This window comes from Talpa europaea (genome assembly GCF_964194135.1).
Source record: "Talpa europaea genome assembly, chromosome: 6".
Taxonomy (NCBI): Eukaryota; Metazoa; Chordata; class Mammalia; order Eulipotyphla; family Talpidae; genus Talpa; species Talpa europaea.
The window spans coordinates 32,982,848-32,995,998 of record NC_140072.1 but is presented as its reverse complement, the minus strand read 5'-3'; positions in this window follow the sequence as shown (position 1 = coordinate 32,995,998).

Sequence of the window (13,151 nt, the reverse complement as noted above, 5' to 3'; positions counted from 1 at the left end):
GTAAATATGAACTTTAAAACTGAACAATAATGGATTATAAAGGGAATCCCAAATAAGCATAAAGACATTTTATGGAATGATGTTCTTCAGAAGAAACCTCCCTGTTCTGTATTCTTCTGTCAGAGCAATAGAAGGTGAACAATATTTTAACTCAAGAATAGTTCCTACTGTGAACAACAAAACCCAGACTTCAGGCTTATTGATTTTGTGTACAGAGCTGGCATAATTAGTTCAGTGTCTCAATGATATTAGAGCTGACATCTCTAAGTTTCTCTTGCCTTTCAAAAATTTTTCATTGTAAAATGTTCCAGTTCTTGACAACACATCTGTATTCAAGGCAGGGAGAAAAGGATCATGCCAAATGTATTTTATCTTTTATTAGGAAAGCAAAGCTTACCCCCAAAGCCCTTGCCTGACTTCTCTTGACAGGTCATTACCAGTACTGGGTCACCCTTGGTAAAGGGATGTTTGGGAAAGTGGGCAGTAGGAAAGTCATGATTGTTTACACTTGCCAAGATTCATTCCCTGGGATAGAACATGTTTAAATCAAATTTAAAGTGTTATTAGTAAGAAAAAAGAATAAATTTTATTTAGGTAGCTAATCATGTGTACCCCATAGTTCATTTTCCTTATCATTTTTACCATCAGGAGCCACATGAAACAGATTGTTGTAAAAATACTTAAGAGGACCACTGTTTCCAACTTTATTCTCACTGTGATTCAAAGCACAGCAGGAACCATGAACACCCCCCTGTAGGTGGGGAAATGTTCTCTTATTGTGGCTCCTGTCTTTTCAAGGACAGTGCCTACTCCAATTCACTCCCACATGGAGACCAACAGGCTTACCTCATTTCCCAGCCTCCTTCTAAGCTCCTTCTAAGCTCAGGTGATAGCTGTAGAGCAAACAGCAGAGCTTTTCAACTTGTCACAGTCATGCACGCAGTTATGTGCTGATAATAGAGGGGAAAGTGGGATGTCAGTAATGGTTGACTATTTCAGCCAACAGATGCTCTTTGTGTTCAAAATGAAAAGCAAAACACATCTCCAAACCCTAAATATTAGAGATTCAGAGATAATACTTAATGAAAGAATTTAAAGTTAGAATCACAGCTCTACCTAGCAGAGGAAACACAATTTTTATCCTTTGTGGCAGATAAGTAGAATGTCTATACACTCACTTTTCCAACTTTTTCTTATGCTAATGTTCTCTTGTCCTAGAATGTTTGTTTCTCCTGGAGCAATAAATAAGAATTATGACCAATTGGTGTGCAGCACTGTTGCAGGGAGTGGATTTTGCAGGAGATGTGGGGAGGTGGGAGTAAGGGGATATTGAAGACAAGTTTGTCTCCATGTCCCTCTGAGAGGTACCACTCCATCAGGATCACACTTGTATCAATTCAGGAGTGAGCTATCATCTGCTGTGTGCTGCACATAGTTGGCTGTTTGACAGTTATAAAAGCTTAGGTTGACTTAGTGTTTGCATTCCCTTTTCAGAGGGGATGTGGGCCATATATTTGGTATGAAGAAAAACCTTACTACCCACGAAGAATTGTTAATCTTGACCCTTTTTGTTGGTGATCTCTCCCATTTGACTTAGGAGCCAACCATGTTACACTCAGCCAAAGGAGTTCTATGTAACAAGTCCTTTATTTTTCTGTCTGTGGATAAAGAATTTATTAGCCGCTGACTGAAGTTTGCAATTGCATTTCAGATGTCCAAAGTGGTCCCATTATTAATGTTGTCCGAGAGGGGGACGGACAGTTTGTGATTCCCTTTTTTAGAGTTAGTTTTAGGGCTGTGCAGGATTAGCCAGAAACATTAGATGAAGCTGGGCTGGACACTTCTTCTCTGACAGAAGCACATTCATCTAAATTGAAATCTAAGGTGAGCTGTCAGTCTTACACTCAACAACAAAGACCCAAACCCTACAGTTAAATAAAAATGAGTGAAGCATTGGGAGAAGTCTCCAGGCAAGTGATCTGCTCCTGTATTTCAAAACATAGTTTTCCTTTAGCATTTATGTTTTAGCCAACTCACAAGTGAGTGAAAATGCGAACTCAGAATTTTTAGTAAAACAGTTTTGATTATAGTTATGTCTTTTATACATTTAATAGAAAGCATTAAGAAATATGGAACTTATGCATTGCTTTTGACGACAGGTAATTTTAAATGAAAAATGAAGCTGGTGCTGTTTCATTTCATCCTTCATAATATGCTTGTAAGTTTAAGAGTTTTAAATTTGCTGTGCAGAAAATAATTGAAACTAAATTACTGAACAGGAAAAAACCAAAAACAAACCCCAAACAAACAAAAAAACCCTAGTATCTACTTGACTCATTTCTTTCAACTTCTTCAACTAAGTTTTCCCTCATCTGCCTTGTAGGTGAAAATCCAAGAAAGGCAGAAGGGAGAAGCCCTTTCTGTAATTTCTGTGGTGTTTCCATCCCTGATGGAAATGACTTATTTCCCCCAGGCTGTTCCTGACTCAGCCTCCTTTCAGCTCTTTGTGGGGTGGGTTGAACGGAGTGCTGTCCTACTGCTTGAACGGAGGCCAGGAATGCAGGCTGGCTCAGCTCCATAGCAAAGTGTGCCCCGGGAGCTTTGTGGGAAAGGATGTTGCGGGTAGAAGTTGTCAGTTTGAACCTTTCTAAACTTGATTATCTTGCTTGTATTATATGTAATTTCCTGAAATGAGCTTTTACAAGAGTGGTTTCCAGAATCATTTTAACTTGACCTTTTCATGGACAATGACTTTCATAGGACCCTTCTATGGGGAGTGCCTGCAGTTGTCATGTGGCTTTGTTGTTGTGGAATCCCAGTCCACAAATGAAGAAATTGAGGTTGTTCTTAGGGGGAAGGAGAGACAAGGATTTTCTACAACGTAGAGTGAATGTGCAGCAAGTAAGACAAAGCTTGTACCACCTGTCTCTTGTTCTTCAGTTTCTTTATCCCTGACATGTCCATGAATCCATTTTCTTAGGGATCTTTTCTGCCAAGCTGATTTAGGAGAGATTAAAAAAAATTTTTAATATTACCTCTGTTGGAAAACTAAATTCAAGACCAAATCTTTACCCAACTCAGAAATTTCTCCCACAAAGGTAGTAGAGAATGACAACTGTTTTACTTTCAGACAAACACTAAGCCAGAATGTGATGCATGTCACAAGCAATCATTAAGAGATTGCAAAGGCAGAAAGCAATCTCACTACCTTACGTAGCTACACAGGTACAACTCATTCAATACATGTTTCAAGACAAACAATAACTAGTTCTTAAGTAAGAGGACTTGATCAGACCGTTTGTCACACATAACTCATCCTAGCTTTACCTGGCAACTGAAGTGTTATGGACTGGCTTTAATTAGAAGAAAAGAAACCTCATATCTGTATGACAGGAAGAGCAAGGTGTAGCACACTATCTTCTTCCAGAAATTGGGAGAAAGTGGTGCTATCTTCTTAGATTTTACCTCTCAAAGAGATGGCTCCCAGGTCCTGAAAAACACATTCCTGAGTTACAGAGCTGACAAGGCCTATCTAGTTTTTATTTTATTTTTTTCTAAAGATTTGTTAATTTATGCATGCAAGAGCTGGGGTACAGGCCAGAGGTGTGGGGGGTGAGAGGATTCACCAGAGACAGAGTGGGGAACAGAACAGGCAGACTGACTGAAATACACTGCTGAGGGGAGCAGCGGGCGAGACAGGAGAGGTCTGCTGTGCCATGTGGGTTTCTCCCTGGCCGGCTGGGGATCGAACTCGTGCTGCAGAGGCAGCGGATTGCTTCATAGTGCGGTGCTTAACCCCTTGCACCACCAGGAAGGCCCCTATCTAGTTTTTAAAAACATTTATGTACCTACATTTGGAAGAGAGGAAGAAGCATTTACAATGATAAATTTTCTAAAGTCAGTGCTCCAGAAAAAGAGAGGTGGGCCAAATCTCTCTATTTTCAACAGGGAGAATCAGATGGGCAGCAGAAGACATTTGCCAACAATGCTCTCCCTTTGTCCTTAAACTGTGCCCTCTCCAGAGTCTAAGGTCCTGATGTGCTTCCCTGAGACCTCTGCTACGTCTAGTTCAGTAAATAGTGACATGCCCAGGGAACCACATTTGTTCAGTCCACTAAATTTTCCTGTTTTGTGCTCTAGGGGTACTCAGGTTGAACTGAGGTAACCCACATATCGTGTAGGAGGTATACAGGGAGACGGTATGAGGTTTGGGTACTCCACTATTCTATTCACATCATTTTTTTAATGTTTTATTTTATATAATTATTACATAATTTTTCATTTTTGCACAATGTATGCATTTTCATTTTGGTTATTCACATCATTTGTTAAACATGAATTATTTCCATCCCACATTAATACTATAGGGTACCATTTTTTGCATAGACAATTGCATTTGCTTACTCATTGATGCTTTTGTCATTAATCTCCCCTTTGTAAGCCATCTTGCTTGCATTATAACCAGAGTTTTTTTTCTAAAGATTTCTGGTAAGCTGAGTCCCTGACTGCCTTCCCAGTGAGAGTGTGACTACCTTACTCTTTCTCTTCCTCTGAAGCACTCTGTAGGGCTGCTGATTCTGTACCTCAGCAGTGCTACAAGGGATCTTTCTGCTTCACCCTTGACTTTATCTGGGTACTGCCTCAGTGGAAGAGACCTGGGAAGGCCTGCCTATGTTGTGCCTAAACCATGCACTGTAGACTAGCTGAATAAAAATCCCTGCAATGGAATGAGGGACAGAGACCATATTAAGGAAATGGGCCATGTTTTCCATTTTCTCTTGTCCTGTAGGAGTTTATCTCCCTCAAGAATATCACAAGGAAGAGAACTCAAGGATTCAGATATCTTGAGTCCTACAGTTAATAATATTCTAAATCCCTACAACTTATTATAAAAAGATATTTGACCTTATCATTACCTTGATTTTTCTCTGTCTAGAGCAGAAGTTATAAATCCAAGTTTGTAATGTCTAGAAGCTAGGCAGTGAGAAAAGCAGGCTAGGAATAAACATGTATTCCCTTGCCATTTCTTGTTTTCCCATTGGTGATAATAGAAGCATTTGCCATGGACAAGGAAAAGCAAGGTCTCAACGATAAATGGCAGCTGACTTGTTCCTTAGTGAATTGGGCCTGGGGTCCAAGAGCCAGACCCCAAGGTGGCTTCTAGGTCCTTGTCTCAACAAGGAAAAAATTCAACAGTGAGACCGGAGTCAGACAGAAAAGCAAGAAATTTATCATCAGATAAGAAGGACAGGAAAGTTCTCTGAACAGAGAGGGGTAATGAGTGGGTTGCCACTGAGCGGCATGAAGTACAGATTTATATACTTTATTTGAATTAAAGGGGGTTAATGTTTTGCCAAAGAGTGGGGAGTATGATAGTGCTCTGTGTTGTGTCCTTGTCTTGAACTGGATAAATTCCATGACAGGTTCTTATCTAGTTGATTGTGGCCATCTGTGGAGTCTGAGAGCCAAGGTCTCTTTGGCTGGAGGATATCTGGAATGTGCAGACGGGCTGACCTTGGCCCACACAGGTGTTGCTTTATTGTGTGGGCAGCCTACACTATGTCCTCTATTTCAGCAGGTTTCAGAATGCTGTCTCGAGGCTGGGGGCAGCTTACAGGATGTCCTGTTTTCAGCAGGTTTCAGAATGCTGTTTCAAGGGCCTAGTAGCCCTAATTTACTTTTCTCCTTCATTGGTACTGGGGAGACTATAGGGAATGGCAGAGACCAGGGCAAACTGGAGCGTTCATGCCTTGTGTGATGAAGCCAGCTGCTTCATGTGGCTATAGAGGTCTACTGTTGCCAGAGTTCTGTGTTTTCAAAAAGAGCCCCATATCAGAATTTTGGGGGTAGAATTTCCTGAGTTTTAAATTGCAGATAAGATTAAGTTCAAGCCTTTCAGTTTGACACATTAACTTTTTCATAATTTAGCCTGCACTGCCTCTTGCCTTTCTTCCCTTTTCTCTTAAGATATTCCAGAGCTTCTCAATGCTACACTTCATACTTTGCCTAGACACACCTCCCCCTTTCCTCACCCCATATTTTTTACACATGTTCTTCTTCGGTATGACCTTTATGGCTGATTAATTTTTAAAAAAAATTTTTTTATTTTTATATTCCCCATACAATTGCATCCCCCTTATTTTGACCCCAATCCCTCCCTGCCACCGCCCCCCCACCATAGTGTGTCTCTGGTTCATAGTTGTTTGTTGATTTTGATTTTTTCTTTCTTATAGTTATTCTTTTTCCTGGTCCCTTATTTAGGTTTTCTAGATTCCTGCTATGAGTGAGACCATCCGGTATTTTTCTTTTTCTTTCTGGCTTATTTCACTGAGCATGATCCCTTCCTCTGGCTGATTAATTTTGTAAATAGCTCATTCTTAAAAACCCACATGTAAATCGCTCTTCTTTGAAGTTGTTTACAACCTCCCTACCACTTCCACACCAGGCAGATACATAATGTCTCTCATTTCCCTGGACTTTTGGAGTGAAGAACCCAATTTTCTTACAGTATTTATCAGGGCGTTTCCTAATTGTTGTTTGTCTACCCATTTCCCAGCTCATCACTGAGGCTGGGGCTATGTGTCCCAGCACCCGGTGCAGTGTTTTGCCCTGGGTGTGTAACAGTAACTATTGCTTGAATACACTGAATACACACATTCACTGTGTTCTGCATATATGTTACATTTAATGTTCTTGTAAGATGCAAACATTTTGTTGCAACAAAATGTTTGTGTGTGTGTGACATTAATGTAACTTGTGGTGGTGCCCATTTCTAATAATCTAAAACACAACTCATTTTAGAATTATTTCTATGTCACTGATCTCTCATAACATCTGATATGTTATCCTTACTCCTGAGCTAAAACATTAAAATTTAATGCAAAAATAAAGTAGCTTCATACTTTGTTAAGGGCTTACCTGAACATGTTGGTATAAGAAGGTGAAGAGGGATGATATAGGGACTTGTTTTTTTCCAGTGCTATGTGCTATGGCAGGATTAATAGGGGTGTTAAAGCAAGGATGAATACTTATGTTTTAGCCATTGACAAAGCGGTAAAAAGTAGTTAGCTGTGAAATTCCATTTGTATTTAAGTTTACTGTTCTAAGTACACTTCTAACCCCTCCCTCTTACCACCCATGCCACATGCCATTTTTCTCATCTGACAGCTTGGAGATAGGAGTTTTGCAAATGTCTCTCTAGGGGTTAGTTTTAAAAGAAAAAGAAAGTGCACTAAGTGCAATGGCTAAATCATAACTTTAATGAAACCTGTAATTTAAATAAGCCCCAAATAATAATAGGCTGAAAGCTTGTCAGGCTGTGCTGGGATGGGTTTGTTTTACATGGATTATGACAATGGAACCACAAAGCATAGTCCTTTAAGTGCTTTTGCCCATTAGCTTTATCAAGTAATTGCAGGCTTTATAGGCATCAATAAGAAGGAAGGTTGACACCTTGGGAAGGAGAAGTGAATCTTTCCCCTTACGGATCTGGCAGGAAAGAAAAGTGCCTTGATGAATGCTCTGCGGGCATGGATGTTCAGAGCCCCAAGAAAGGAAGGAAGATGAGTGTGCAGTAGAGTAGCTTTGCCTTGCTCTAAATGAATACTTCTTTTCTACTTGGCCTCTTGTCTCATTTAGTGTGCAATGAGATCTAAGTAGGCTCACTGCCGGTCATCTCAGCACGTATATTCTTCAGAAAATGCTATTTCTTGCAAATATAAATTAAAAAGAAACTGGTGATGAGAGAGGCACAGCAAATAGCAAAAAATACTTACTCACTCCAGTATAAGCAGGAAGAAAAAATACAAAACACTGAAATAAAATACAGGGAGAACTGTCTCCCCCACCACATCTGAAACCAAGAATTTTGCCCTCAAATCATTTATTGTGAAAAATTTTGGGTTCTTGGTTGACCCTCATCTTGTAGAAGTCACATTTTTTCTGGTTTGAAATATTTATTTGTTTCTCTGGAGTGAACAACATGGAAATCTTTTACTTTAAGTTTCAGCTCAGTTAAAAAACAATTAACTTTACATTTAAATAAGTGTTGACTTTAAAGATTACATTGCCAGATACTTTTTCTCTTGAATGAAGTAAATTGTGGGGTGCTTTCTTGCTGTTGTTAAAATACACATTTTTCTTTCAAGTACGAATATACTGAGGTAGCCACAGAGTTTTGGGTACCTCTAAATTAGTTTAGGCTAGTTGGGAGGGGACGCATTTTAGAGAAAAGGAATCATAAAGCCATTTTTAATAGTTTTTGTGTTTAGCTACATATGTAATTTTTCAAGGGTGTGAAAGGTTATTGATACTTACCACATGAGAATTACCTGAAGAACTTTAAAATCCCCATGCCTCTCCTTAGATAATCAAATTTAATTTTTACTGTGTTGGGGGGAATTAAAGGGTCATTGGTGTTTTCTTTGAATATACCCCTAAGTGATTTTAATAAGTGTTCACAGCTGAGAAACACTGAAATCATGAAGATGTGGGTGACCCACTATTAGGAGTTAATTTATATTCCCCAAAAGGATATGTCTGGCATTTGTGATTTTATTTGCAAAAGGATCTTCAAATACAATTATTTTTATTAAAGTGAGGTCATACTAGATTAGGGTGGGGCCTAAATCCAATTTGACTTGGTATCTTATCAGAAGAGGAGGGAAGTAAGAGACAGATTAACAGGGAAGCTGATCATGTAAAACAGGCTGCGATTGGAGTTATGCTGAACATCAAGGATTGTGGGCTATTACTAGAAGTTAGAGGAGACAAGAAAAGATTATTTCCTAGAATCTTCAGAGAGAATCTTCAGAATCTGTTGATACTGTGATTTTGAAATTCTGGCCTCCAAAACTGTGTGAGAATACATTTCTGTTGTTTCATGCTATCCAATTTGTGGTAATTTGTTACAGCAGCTCTAGGAAAAATATACCTGCTGTTTTCCATCATTTGAAAGTATGATATGACTTCATAGGCAAAATATTAAGAGGAGATTACTCTTAATAAACATTGTTAGATCTTGAATGAAACTAGGCCACTGTCTTACACCATAAACAAAATTAATTCAAATTGGAATAAAGACTAGAATGTAAGGGCTATAAGCATTTAATACACAGGAGAAAACATAGGCAATAAGATCACTGACATTAATCTTAGAGATATTTTGGGATACTACTTCAGTGGCAAGGGAATCAAAAGCAGAAATACATCAAACTAAAAAGCTGCTGCACAGTGAAATAAATCATTCTTTCAGGCATCCTACTGAATGGAGAAGATATTCACAACTCACATATCTGACAAGGGATTAATATCCAAAATATATAAAGAATTCATAAAATTCAACAACAACAAAACAACCCAATTTAAAAATGGGCAGAGATTCTAACTAGATATTTCTCCAGAGAAGATATGCAGATGGCCAACAGATCATTGCTAAATACCAGGGAAATGCAAATAAAAGCCACAAAGTGCTAACTCCTCATACCTGTGAGAATTGTTATTTTTAAAAAGACAAGAAACTAGTGTTTGTGGAAATGTAAACTGGTGTAGCGATTGTGGAAAACCATGTAGGGATTCCTCAAAAAATTGAGATTAGAAATATTATATGACATAGGGCCTCCCCTGGTGGCGCAGCGGTTGAGCGCTGGGCTGATAGGCTGCCCGCAGCCTCTGCAGCACCGATTTGTTCCCCGGTCGCCCGCGAGGATCCCACAAAAAAAAAAAAAAAAAAAAAGGAAAAAACAAAAAAGAAAAGAAAGAAAAGAAAAAAAAAAAGAAATGCTATATGACATAGCTTTCCACTTTGGGATAATTTTCCAAAGAATAGAAACTCATACAAAGATATATGTAATTCCTAATTTCACTGCAGCATTCTTTTCAATATCTAAGATATAGAATACTTACCCAGATATTAAAAAGATGAAATTTTGTCACTGTGACAACATGGGTGAACTTAGAGGATATGATGCTAAGTGAAGTAAATCAAGGAAAGACAAATTCCATATGATTTCTGTCTCTGGAAAACAGGGGCACCAAAGAAATGAACAAACATAATAAAAACAGACTCTTGGATTATAAGCACAAAATGGTGGTTACCAGATGGAAAACAGGGAAGAGGGTAGGTAAATTGGATAAAGAGGAATAACTGTATGGTAATAGACTAGACTTTTGTTAGTGATCATAATGTAGTAAATACAGATTTCAAATTATAATGCTGTGTAACCCAAAACCTATATAATGTTTTAAACTAATGCTATTTAAAAAAAAAAAAAAAGGACAGAAAAATGATTTGTTAGGTCTTAAAAGAGGTTTTAGAAAGGGATTTTGGACCAACCAGACTAGTTTTCCCAGGACTGAGGGAATTTTGGGGATGTGGAACATTCAGTGAGTGGCAAGTGTAGGAAAATCCCAGGTAAACCAGAACAAGATTGTTCATCCCAAACAGAGTGGATATTAACTTGTGAAATCAGACTGTTAGAGAGTCCTGAAGTAGTTCTCTAAATTTGGTTGGAACTTAATTTAAAGTGAAAAACAAGTAGTTCTAAGCAACTTTTGACTTTGGCAATTTACTTCCAGGATGTGCGCTTTTTAAATTTTATTATTTTTGACTTTTGAAGCAAGAAGATCAGTCAGATCTCTTTTACCAAATGAACCCATCAAAGGTGAGCAATTGTTTTGTTTCCTGTCTATAATGGAAATCAGGAATCAGATATAGGTTAAGGAGAAACCTGATAATCTGAGTGTCTCTGGTTTAACTCCTGAGAAAAACAAGCTCATCTCAGGAGGCAGAATTTCTATTCCATAATTAAACCTGATGGATACCAGGACCCAAGGTGAATGGCAACACTGTTCAGGGAATCCTGGAGATGAGACCTCCTCTCAAACCCCATGAAACAGTCACTTTTTTGCTTTTAGGTAAAGTTTCCTTATGATGAAATTGTTATGACACAGGAGCCAAAACTCTTTGGCAGTACTCTTAAGATCCACTCTTCTTATGCTTAACTTGCTTATAGGATGAGTTGTGTTATATTTGTATTTCCTAGTGTCTATCAATCACGACAAACCTTGTAAGAATGTGCTTGGTTGGAACTATGGTTCTTGAAGGGAAATAAATATCACCCGTGTATCTATGGAAGAAAGCATGCTGCTTTGAAATAATAAGCCATTCATTTTCTTTGATGGAAAGAACAAACTTTTCTTTAGTTAGAAAACACTTTTTGATAGCAAGTGACCTATGCATTCAAGAAGAAATTCTAATTACATATCTAGTCCAATAGGGTTATTGCCAAGAGATAAAAGGTTTGCTCTCAAGGATGCTCAAATTTGAAGTGTTTCATGGGAGAAAGTAGTGATATGTTGCTTATGCAGGAATAACTGTGGGGGCCAGAATAGCACAAATCCATCTTATTTAAACATTTTTTTAATTAAAAAAATTGAAACACATTTGACATAAAACATTCTATAAATCTAAGGTATGTATCATGTTAATGGGATACTGTTGTATGTTGTAATGTGATTACCATCATGGTAATGATTAGCCCCTGTATTGTGTTACATAATTATCCTTTCTTTTTAGTGGATGGATATAATTGCTTTAGTTGTTTAGTAAGTTTGATGATTACAATACATTTTTAGGTCTGTGTTCTCTAAACTGTACATTAGATCTCTAGATTTTATTTACTACTCATTGCAAGTTTGTACCCTTAAATAACATTTATCCTACACCTTTCCTGTTTCTCCTCAAACACTACCATCCCCTGGTAAGCACCATTTTTTTCACTTAGGTTGCTTCCACCATTGATGGGCACTTAGGTTGTTTCCACAGTTTGACTATTGTTAATAATGCGGCAGTAAATACAGGAGTGCATATATCTCTTTGAGATCTTATTTTCATTTCCTTTATATATATACCCAGAATTGGATTGTTGGATCTATTTTTAATTTTTTGAGTCATCTCCATATTGTTTTCCATAGTGATTGAACCAGTTTACATATCCATCAATAGTGTATGAGGATTTCATTTTCTTCACATCTTTGCCAATACTTGTTATCAGTTGTCTTCTTGATAATAGCCATTATACCAGATATGAGGTGATAACTCACGGTTGGTCGTTTTTATTTGCATTTCCCTGATGATTAGTAATGTTGAGCACTTATTCATATATCTGTTGACTATTTGGATGTCTGCTTTATAAAAATGTCAATTTAGTTCCTCTCCCCATTTTCAAATTGGGTTGTTCACTTTTATTGTTAGGAAGTTGTATGAGTCCTTTATATATAGGATATTAACCCTTTATCCAGTATATGCTTTGCAAAATATTACTCCCGTTCTCTATGTTAATCTTTCATTTCATTAATTGTTTCTTTTTCTGTGCAGAAGCTTTTAAGTTTGCTTTATTGACATTTGTTGAATTTTGCATTAGTTGAATTTTGCTTTTGGTGTCATATTAAAAAAAAAAATCATTGCCAAGAGCAATGTCAAGGAGCTTTCCTCTTGCCTTTTCTTGTAGTATTTTTATGGTCTTATATTTAAATCTTTCATCCATTAAAGTTAATTTCTGTTGGTGGTATAAGAGAGCAGATGGATTTCATTGTGTTTATCCAGTGTTTCCAGTATCATTTGTTGAAGAAACTATCTTTTAACATTATTGAGTATCTCTGACTCGAGTATTAGTTGAGTATTAGTTGACCATGTATTTGTGAATTTATTGATATTATTACAAAAGACTGTACAATAGTCTTCAAAGGCTTTACCTTTTCTTGTCAAGAGATTCAGATAGAGTCATTATTTATATCTCTAACTTTTATGATTTCTGTGTCATAGCAAAGCTGTCAAAGTTTGGCCAATGTATCTATTTTTATGCTAGCACCATAATGTTTTTATTACTAAGGCTTTGCGGATAGGAAGTGTGTGTGATACCTTTGTCCTTGTTCTTTTTCCTCAGGATTACTTTAGTTATCCAGAGTCTCTTTAGGTTTGAGACAAATTCAGAGAAAATCTGTTCCATATTCCATTTTCTTTTGATCTAGATTAGTCACTCTGTTGATAATGCCATATTGAAGAATTATCACAGGGCATTTTGTGGACTCTTTGTAGAGACTCATTTTTTTTAGTTAAAAGTACTAAATTAGGTCAGACCTGGGACCATTTT